This window comes from Physella acuta, unplaced genomic scaffold (genome assembly GCF_028476545.2).
Source record: "Physella acuta isolate Inbredline_101_S28 unplaced genomic scaffold, ASM2847654v3 ptg000114l, whole genome shotgun sequence".
Lineage (NCBI taxonomy): Eukaryota > Metazoa > Mollusca > Gastropoda > Physidae > Physella > Physella acuta.
Genome location: NW_026731634.1, coordinates 963,544 through 974,295, shown reverse-complemented (window position 1 = coordinate 974,295; position 10,752 = coordinate 963,544). Strand labels below are relative to the sequence as shown.

The following is a 10,752-nucleotide window of genomic DNA, read 5'->3' as shown; positions in this document are numbered from 1 at the left end:
TTTATTACACGTTGTAACCAAATACTATTTTTTGTAATAAGTAGCTTATAATACTGGAGTAGTTTAAAGTTAAATACATTAGCGTTAAGTAAAGAATAGTCTGCTTATTTAGACCAAATTACATTAAATCGCCATATTAAGTATTCAAATTCATAGAAAATTTTGGATCCCTTTTAAAAAGGGACAACAAATAAATGCCAAAAATGTCGAACCTGTACAAAATTACACTGTTCGATATTCTAGTGCACAACAATGTTACTCCTAAAGTAATGTCTAGCTTGGCAGTAACCCTTGTGTCGTTTAACTCCTGATCAAACCTCCAATAAAATTACATCTAAATTTATTTATTTTTTATTTTTTTTTTTTTTACTTAAGAAGACGCTTTCATCCCCGAGGTGGACCATTTAAATTTAAAATGGCGGATTATAGTGTAATCCTTGATTATGATGATGAAGAAAATGAACCAACTGTAGATGCAGCAGGTGGCGATGGTCCCCTTTAAGAAATATGTTAAATGAACTTATGTTTCAATTCACAGTTCAGGATTTAGGGATTTTCTTTTGAAACCTGAATTACTGAGAGCCATAGTTGATTGTGGATTTGAGCATCCTTCCGAACTGGAACATGAGTGCATACCACAGGCGATCTTATCTATGAATGTCTTGTGTCAAATCTGGCATGGGTAAAACTGCTGTGTTTGTACTTGCAACACTGCAGCAGCTAGAGCCTGTTGATGGACAGGTTTCAGTTTTAGAGCTGGCACACACGAGAGAGCTTGCTTTTCAGATCAGTAAAGAATATGCGAGGTTCAGCAAGTACAACAATAATGTAAAGATTGCAGTATTCTTTGGTGGTATGAATATTAAGAAAGTTGAAGTGGTTCTAAAATGAATTGCCCTCACATTATAGATGGAACACCTAGTCGTATTCTTGCCCTAACTCGGTCTAAAGTCTTGGCTATAAAAAATATCAAGCACTTCATTCTTGATGAGTGTGACAAGATGCTTGCAGACATTGGTATTCGCATAGACGTTCAAGAAATATTCCGCATGACACCCCATGAGAAGCAAGTGATGATGTTCAGTGCCACATTAAACAAGGATATCCGCCCAGTTTGCAAGAAGTTCATGCAAGATCCCATGGAAGTATATGTTGATGATGACTGAAAGCTAACACTACAAGGTTTGCAACAACACTATACAAAGATAAAAGACAATGAGAAAAACAGAAAACTTGTTGAACTTCTTGATGTGTTGGGGTTTAATCAGGTCATAATTTTTGTCAAGAGCATCGAACGCTGTTTGGCTTTAGCCCAACTTCTGCAAAAACAGAATTTTCCAGCAATAGCTATACATCGAGCCATGACACAGTAAGAAAGATTTCCCGCTACCAATCCTTTAAAGATTTCCAGAAAAGGATCTTAGTTGCAACTGATTTGTTTGGAAGAGGCATGGATATTGAAAGAGTCGACATTGTTTTCAACTATGATATGCCAAAAAACTCTGATACTTATCTTCACAGGGTAGCCACGGCTGGTCGCTTTGGAATAAGGGGCTAGATCAGGGGTCGGCAACCTGCGGCTCGCGAGCCGCATGCGGCTCTTTTGATATCAAGATGCGGCTCTCCAGCTCCTTGAACAAATACTAATAATCTTAATAAAAATATAAGATAAAAAATGTTAGTGGCTCTTAAAAACCAGGGAAATTTTGATAATTGTAATTTTTGGCTCTTCCGCTTCAAAAGGTTGCCGACCCCTGGGCTAGATATTACATTCGCTTCTGATGAAAATGATGCTAAGATATTGAATAAAGTACAAGAACGATTTGAGGTCAATATCACAGAGCTGCCAGATGAAATAGACATGCCCTCATACTGAAGGTCGTTAATGTAGAGGATGCTGATGGGATCAATTCTGGGTCATTTGTTTTAATATTTTAATGTAAATAAATTATTTTAATTTTTAAAAAAACGGTCGTTTTTTGTGATGTCGTGATTTCTGTAACTAACATGGCCAACACTACAACAGCTTTAAATTTGGGGAAAAACAACTATAGGATAATCAGTCCGAACATTAGCTTTATGTAAATAATAATTTGCTCATTCTAATCCGATTATATTCAAAATGATATCATGCATTTAAAAACAATTATAATTTTGGATCCCTTTTAAAAAGGGACAGAAAAAATAATAACTAACACAAAAAAACCAAACATCCTAATCTCAATTGCCAGGAGAAAACAAGCGTGCCAGTTCTGTTCTTCCCCCCAACACTGGACGAATCATTGCCAGCTAGAAAACATTTACGAGTGGTTACACCAATGCAAAATATCTATATTAAAAAAGATGATTAATTATAGTTTAAAAGTCTTTTAAGAGTAAATTAAGAGTAAAATTGATAAATCACGTCAAAAATGTGTGTGTGGGGGGGGGGGGACAATATTACATCACGTCAAAATTGTGTGGGAGGGCGGGTGAGGGATGACACCATGATGTAAACATGTAAACGATATAGAAAACAATACTACATCCAGCTCTATATATAACCGACTTTAGATGAAGATCGTTAGTATTATCTGGGCACAGATTAAAGCTATCACCGGGTGAGGGGTTACACGAACTATAATTTTTCCGGAGGGAAAAACTTTTTCTTGAGAATTTTAAAAAATGAGACGTCATCCAAATCTGGATTGGGGGTGAGGGCCGGGGGGGGGGGGGGTGACACCAAATGTAATAATTTAATACAGATACAATGATTTTTTTCCGCTTGAATTAATAACTGTTAGATTTAGGCCCGTAAATGCTTTTCTATGTGGATCAATCTAATCTTTGAAAAATTGACGCACTTCGACAAACAGTTAGGGGGTGACACCAAATACACCATACACTGCAGCGAATTGGGGAGAAACCACATCGGAAATATACTAATCTACATATCATTCGATCAAGCTAATGATAAGCGTGTGTATATGTGTTTGTGTGAGTGCGTCTGTATCTGTGTGTGTATGTGTGTATGTGTGTGCGCGCGCGTGTGTGTGTGTGTGTGTAAGTGTGTAGAGGAGGTTAGCTGACACCAGCACAACAATCGTTGTACATTTAATTGTGCTTAATTAGTTGATTTGTTATTTATGATGCTTGATATATTTAATGGGTTATTTTTCAATTCCTATTAAAAAGTGTGTTATATGTGGCTAAAATCAATGTATATCTTTTCACGGATTTTCGTCTTTGTCATTAATATTTTTCAATATGTACTTAACATTTTGTTTTTCAAAATTTCTATTTAAAAGAGCATGCTACATAATAACACAACTTTTGAAATGCATTAATCCACTGTAAATAAATTACGTTAAATAAACTTGAGTGACAAAAATGAATAATGGAAACCATAACTATTAAAAGGAGTGCAAAAGGAAAATAGAACGTGTAGGCTTGCCACATCAACCCATGTTGACTCTTTCGTCAGCTGAAGGTTTAAAAAAAATTCATTGACGCCTTTAATAATTTTGGTCATTAAATGTTGTATATTTTGCAATGGAATATGTTAAATTATAATAATTTGATTTCAAATTTACTATATCCATACGAGTTAAAGAGCTTCTAGCGGATTCAAAAGTTGTAAAAAAAAAGTAATTAGTCTTTACGTTATTCATTTTCAGTCCGAAATGCGTAGTTTAAAAAAAAATTAAATAGATCCAGATAAAAAGATATTTAAATGCCTATACACATGCGTATACGCAGAATCAGGGACGACGTGGCCTAGTGGTAGAGAGATCGAGTTCGAATACCTTCACATGAGGTGGGCTCTGAAACAGATGAACTCTACTTCATCTGCCCGATTTGTCTTGGACACGAACGGAAAATGATGATGATACACAGAGTTACAAATATATGTGGCATATATATATATATATATATATATATATATATATATATATATATATATATATATAGATAGATAGATAGATAGATATAGATAGATAGATATATACATAGATAAATATATATAGCTATATATAGATATATAGTCCTATATATAGATTTTTTCGGGAGGGGGGTGGGGGGGGAGAGGGGTTTACACCATTCGTTCCCGCACCGGGTGATACCCGACCTATCGACGCCACTGCTTGTACAGAAATGCCTTGTAAGTGATTTCGGAAATGTAAATTCGGGTACTAATGCAGATGATTTAATCTCGCGATTGATAGGGCAATGAGTTACCTCCAAATTCGCTATTCATAAATAGAACAAGGGAGACAATTTTAGATTAAAAAGCTACAAATTAAAAAAAAAACGCAATGAACGCAATTAAATAACGCACATTAATATATTTATTTTCAAACTAAACATAATGTTGTTTACTTTATTACCTAATGTAACCATATACTAATTTTAAAAATAAGTAGCTTAAAATATTAATGTGGTTTAAAGTTAAACACTTTAGCTTTACGTAAAGAATAGTCTGGTCATTATGATCAAATTACTAATCTACTACCATCTACTAATCAACTCATTAAGTCAAATTATGGATCCCTGATAAAAAGGGACAATAAACAGATGCAAAAAAGTAGGTTCTGTACCACATTACACTGTTAGATATTCTTGTGCCTCCCCAACAATTTTACTCACAAAGTAATGTCTAACTTGGCAGTAACTCTTCTGTCGTTTACCCCCAGATTAAACCTCCAGTATAATTACATTTATCAACATCACAGCAAACAAAACAAGAAAAAAGGGGGCACTTCACTACCCATAGTGTTTCTGCTACTTTGTTTCGTTAACATTTTATACCAGTTACTATTTTCTGTGAACTACCAATAATCCAAAGCTAAATTGATATTTTCGAATTTGTCTGCACCTCAACTATTTTTAGGACATTGGACTAATAGTGAAAGTTTAATATTGAGAATTATTCTGGGTGGGAGGGGGTGGAAAGTTTAATCTTCTCGCTTCCGTTTTCACTTAGACGAGCCATTTGAGACATGCTATATAATGTGCGTGTGTACGTGAGTGTGTGCGTCCGTGCATGCGTGCGCTCGTGTATATGCGTTCGCGCGATTGTGCGGGTGTGTTGATGAAGATTTTCCCGTATAGATAACCGAGGTCTCTCTAATCCATCTATCACACGATGAATAACTTTTTTTTCAGAAACCCTAGATCACTATGTTAAATCGTCTTAACAAGTGCATGTTACGCAATGTAAATAAACACACGATAATCCCATCTGCTAATGTGTAAAATAAATGAACTGTTTAAAGCAGAAAATATAAGGGACTAATACACATATGCCTTGAAAGTGATTTTGCAAAATGTGGATGATGGTAATCTCGCGTTTGCCAGGGCAATAAGTAAAGCTACAATTTAAAAACACATTAGGCCTAACGCAATAATAGACAACGTTAGTTAAAATCTATATGTTTAGACCAAATGTTTTCTTATTTAATTTATTGACAGTTGTATTCAAATACTACATTTTTGTAAATATTAGTTTAAAATTCTGAAGTAGTTTAAAATCAAAAGCATTAGCTTTTTATAAAAAAAGTGTTTTGTCATTAAATCCAATTACTATCAAACACGACAGGTGCATCTACATTGAAATAAGTAAAATGGTGGATCCCTTTGAAAAATGGACCATAAACAAATTACAAAAACAAAATACTAAATATCCTACTCGTAATCGCCAGGAGAAAACCTGCGTATCAGCTCTGTTCTTCCCCTCAACACTGGACGAACCATTGCCAACTAGACACACCACAGCAGGAATTACCGACAACATCATCACACGAAGTCACAGTACACTCTACAACAAGTTACAGCAGCAGTACTCTACTAATAGAATCCTGCACCAGCAAAGGCTCGTAATTTTTTGTGACGATGTATGATGAGAGGGATGTGGTCAGATATAGTGACTTCACACTTTTGCATTTTAAATAAGTAATGTTTAAAAATGAATTTTAGCTGTCATTTTATGTCTAGAAAAGTTTTGGAATAAAAAATTGATTAAAATGGCGCACAGTCAATGTCTTATACAAAAAATTATGTTAAAAAAAATTCAATTACGATTTTGAGGTTGCATGGGGTTGGGGGGGGGGGGTCGTAGGCTAAAGTCTAACGTCATTTTAGGGGATTCAGGTGTTTGTGACGATGTGTGACGGAGGGAGGGGGTGGGGGGTCGAAGAGTCACCATACTCTCTTCGGTCGTAGAGTCAATTTCTCTGGTCGGTCGTAGAATCACGTCTCCATTACGTCATGGAGTCGCACACTACTTGATAGTAGAGTCACACTATTCGGTCATAGAGTCACGTCTCTATATGGTTGTAGAAGAAGGCTGCGTCGTTTTCAAATCGCGTTTATTTTACATTAAAGTCACGTCATCCAACGCGTGAGTGCACCAACTAAGCGGGTGAGCACTGCATGAAATGTGCACGAGCAAGGAGCTATCAAATGATCCCGTAATGAGATGGAAACTTACAGAAACCCAGAGTTAGATTTTGTTGGTCGAACCAATTCTGGGGATATGATGGGACATTTTTACAGTTTGTGAGTCACTTTTATAAGGTTAGTGGGTAAAAAAGCCAGCGGGTCACTTGTAAAAAACTATTAGGTCACTTTTAAAAACTTAAAGGGTCACTGTTACGAAGCTAGTGGACCACAAAGTCAATGGGTCACTTCATTTACCTATTAGGTCACTTTTACAAAGATAAGGTGTAAATTTTCCGGATTGCAATACTCTGTATACTTTTAAAAACGTTGTCTTCTCATTATTTCTTCATTATAAATCCACCAATAATTTACCAGTTATCTCTAATTACCACACACACACACACAAGCATACACACACACACACAAGCATACACACACAAGCATACACACAAAAACACACGCTAACCGATCCACACTTACACCGATACACGAAAGTCAATGCACACACACACACAAACACACACACATACACACACACACACCGATTACAGACTCAAGCCTACAAATACATACACCCATATAAAGTCCTACACTATACTCTTTCACACCTCGAATGACTGTGTTGGCACATCAAAAACTGCTTTTAACCAATTAAAATCTTGTTTTAATACAAATCAAGGTTTCATTCTGTAGGTTGCATGAAAAGAATTTTCCAAAGATTACCAAGGGAAGCTATCCAAAATAACATATGGGATTCACGATCATGGTTATATCCCTTGTTTAGATTTAATGTCTCTAAAATATTCATTTATAAACAATCGTATAATTAACAGGAATGGTTTCCCACAGTTCCCTTTCTGATGCTTTTGTCCAATCAGCTAGAGCTTAATTATCAAAGGCATCAGTGCTATATTTAGAACAGAATTTTGAGGTACAGGGTGCGTTACAATGTTTTGGTCGCAATGATTACTAATGTTTACATAATGTTTACCACTGCTTACACAATGTTTACCAATACTTGAACAATGTTTACCAATACTTACACAATGCTTACTAATACTGACACAATGTTTACCCATACTAACACAATGTTTATCCATTTATACACAATTTTTACCAAATGCTTACACAATGTTTACCAAATGCTTACCAAGTGTTTACCAAATGCTTACACAATGTTAATCCATTCTTACACATTTTTTACCAAATGCTTACACAATTTTAATCCATACTTACACAATGTTTACCAATACTTGAACAATGTTTAACAATACTTACATATTGTTTACCCATGCTTACACAATGTTTACTCATATTTAAACAATGTTTACCCATGCTAACTAAATGTTAACCCAATGCTTACACAATGTTTACTAATGCTTACACAATGTTTACTCATATTTAAACAATGTTTACCCATGCTTACACAACGTTTACCCATGCTAACTAAATGTTTACCCAATGCTTACACAATGTTTACCCATACTAACACAATGTTTATTCATACTTACACAATTTTTACCAAATACTTACACAATGTTTACCAAATGCTTACCAAGTGTTTACCAAATGCTTACTCAATGTTAATCCATTCTTACACATTTTTTACCAAATGCTTACACAATTTTAATCCATACTTACATAATGTTTATCCACACAATATAATAGACATTAAAGATAAATTTAGAAACCTGCACAATAAACGCATTACATCAATTGAATGGGTAATAGCATACAGACTGGTCTTTAACACAACACCAGTTTCACGAAATACAAAGTCAAATCAAAATGGCAAAATAACATGTCAAACATGTTACCAAAACATACTGGAAATTAAAAAAACACATTTATTTAGAGTGAGAGTAAGTACAGAAACCAACGCAAACACGTGCGAAAATATTAAAAACCACCAATCAAACAGCCTTAACAAAAAAAAAATGGACAAACCCTAGACCATCCTACACAACCTAAACATAAACTACAAATACAAAACACTAAATATCGTAATCGTAATCGCCGGGAGAAAACCTGCGTATCAGCTCTGTTCTTCCCCTCAACACTGGACGAACCATTGCCAACTAGACACACCACAGCAGGAATTACCGACAACACTATCACACGAAGTCACAGTACCCTCTACAACAAGTTACAGCAGCAGTACGCTACCAACAGAATCCTGCACCAGCAAAAGGACCATCAATTCAGAAACGACAACAGTAACAACCCCGATAAACAACAACATGCAACTGTCCGAAAACGCCAGCAGTAAAATAAACACTGACTCGTCAATAACTACCAAAACTTCATACACTAACAAATCCCAAGCTATAAAACCGCAGGCAAACATCAATACAGACATAAATTAACACAATTTAAAAGGAGAGATCAATGCTGAATCGACGTCAACAATAGCAGGTAGCAGTGGCGTAGCGAGGTCGTTTGTCACCCAGTGCGGCACTTAAAGATTTCACCCCCCAGAGGCGTAGCGACCCTTCACGGAGATAAACTTTCAATTTTCGAATTTGCACCCCCCCCCCCCCCCTCCAAGCTTTCGATTTGCACCCCCCCTCAAACTTTGGATTTGCACCTCTTTAAACACTATCTAACACTCGAATTAATCACTTAATTAAGTGGAATTATCATTATTCTCTATATATTTTGCTATTTTTTGCCTTGCTGTCACCCCCTAAATAGTGTCACCCGGTGCGGTCCGCACCCCCCCCCCCCCTCCCTACGCCACTGGCAAATAGTACAATGTAAATAAACAAACGATAATCCCATCTGCTGATGTCTAACATAATTTAACTGTTAAAAGCAAACAATATTAGAGACTTTCACACAGAAACGTCGCGAGGGGGAGGGGGTGGGGGAGGGGGGGGGGGGGCGGCCCTTGCGGACCTCACCGGGTGACATCAAGTCGAAAATAGCTATATTAAAAAAGATGATTAACTATAGTTTAAAAGTCTTTTAATTAAGAGCAAAATTGACAAATCACGTCAAAAATATCAGTGAGTTAACTTTTTGTCTGAGATATTTTGTCTGAGATCATTTGTCCTGAGATCATTTGTCATGGAACCATATATATATATATATATAAATAAATATATATATAAATATATATATATATATATATATATATATATATATATATATATATAAATATATATATATATATATATATATATATATATATATATATATATATATATATAAATAAATATATATATAAATATATATATATATATATATATATATATATATATATATATATATATATATATATATATATATATATATATATATATATATATATATATATATATATATATATATATATATATATATATATATATATATATATATATATATATATATATATATATATATATATATATATATATATATATATATATATATATATATATTCGGGAGGGGGGGGATTTACACCATTCGTTCCCGCACCGGGTGATACCCGACCTATCGACGCCACTGCTTGTACAGAAATGTCTTGTGACTTCGGAAATGTAAATTTTGGTACTAATGCAGATGATTTAATCTCGCGTTTGATAGGGCAATGAGTTACCTCCAATTCACTATTCATAAATAGAACAAGGGAGACAATTTTAGATTAAAATGCTACAAATTTTAAAAAAAAACATGAACGCAATTAAATAACGCAACTTAATATATTTATTTTCAAACTAAACATAATGTTGTTTACTTTATTACCTACTCTAACCATATACTAATTTTAAAAATAAGTAGCTTAAAATATTGATGTGGTTTAAAGGTAAACACTTTAGCTTTACGTAAAGAATAGTCTGGTCATTAAGATCAAATGTTTTGAATACACGCGCCTTAGTATTCCTCAAAATGTCAAATTTTGGATCCCTGATAAAAAGGGACAATAAACAGATGCAAAAAAGGAGGTTCTGTTCAACATTATACTGTTCCATATTCTTGTGCCTCCCATACAATTTTACTCACAAAGTAAAATCTAACTTGGCAGTAACCCTTCTGTCGTTTACCCCTAGATCAAACCTCCAGTATAATTATATTCATTAACGTTACAGCAAACAAAACAAGTAAAAGTGAGTACTTCACTACCCGTAGTGTTTCTGCTACTTTGTTTTGTTAAGATTTGATACCAGTTACTATCTTCTGTGAGCTTACAATCATCCAAGGCACCTCTAAATGGTGTCACCCGGTGCGGTCCGCATCCCCCACCCCGCCTCCGCTGCGCTTATGTGTAAAACTGTTGCCTAGTTTTGCACTGAAAGGGAGTTGTGGGTTAGTGGTCAATGGGTTTACCATTTTTTATAAGGTTGAGTC

General features: G+C 34.9%; 1 pseudogene; it reads left to right on the top strand.

Annotated features, from left to right (window-relative positions):
* Positions 1-415: 415 nt before the first annotated feature.
* LOC131934623 (spliceosome RNA helicase DDX39B-like) lies at positions 416-1,876 on the top strand (annotated as a pseudogene).
* The last annotated feature ends 8,876 nt before the right edge of the window (positions 1,877-10,752 follow it).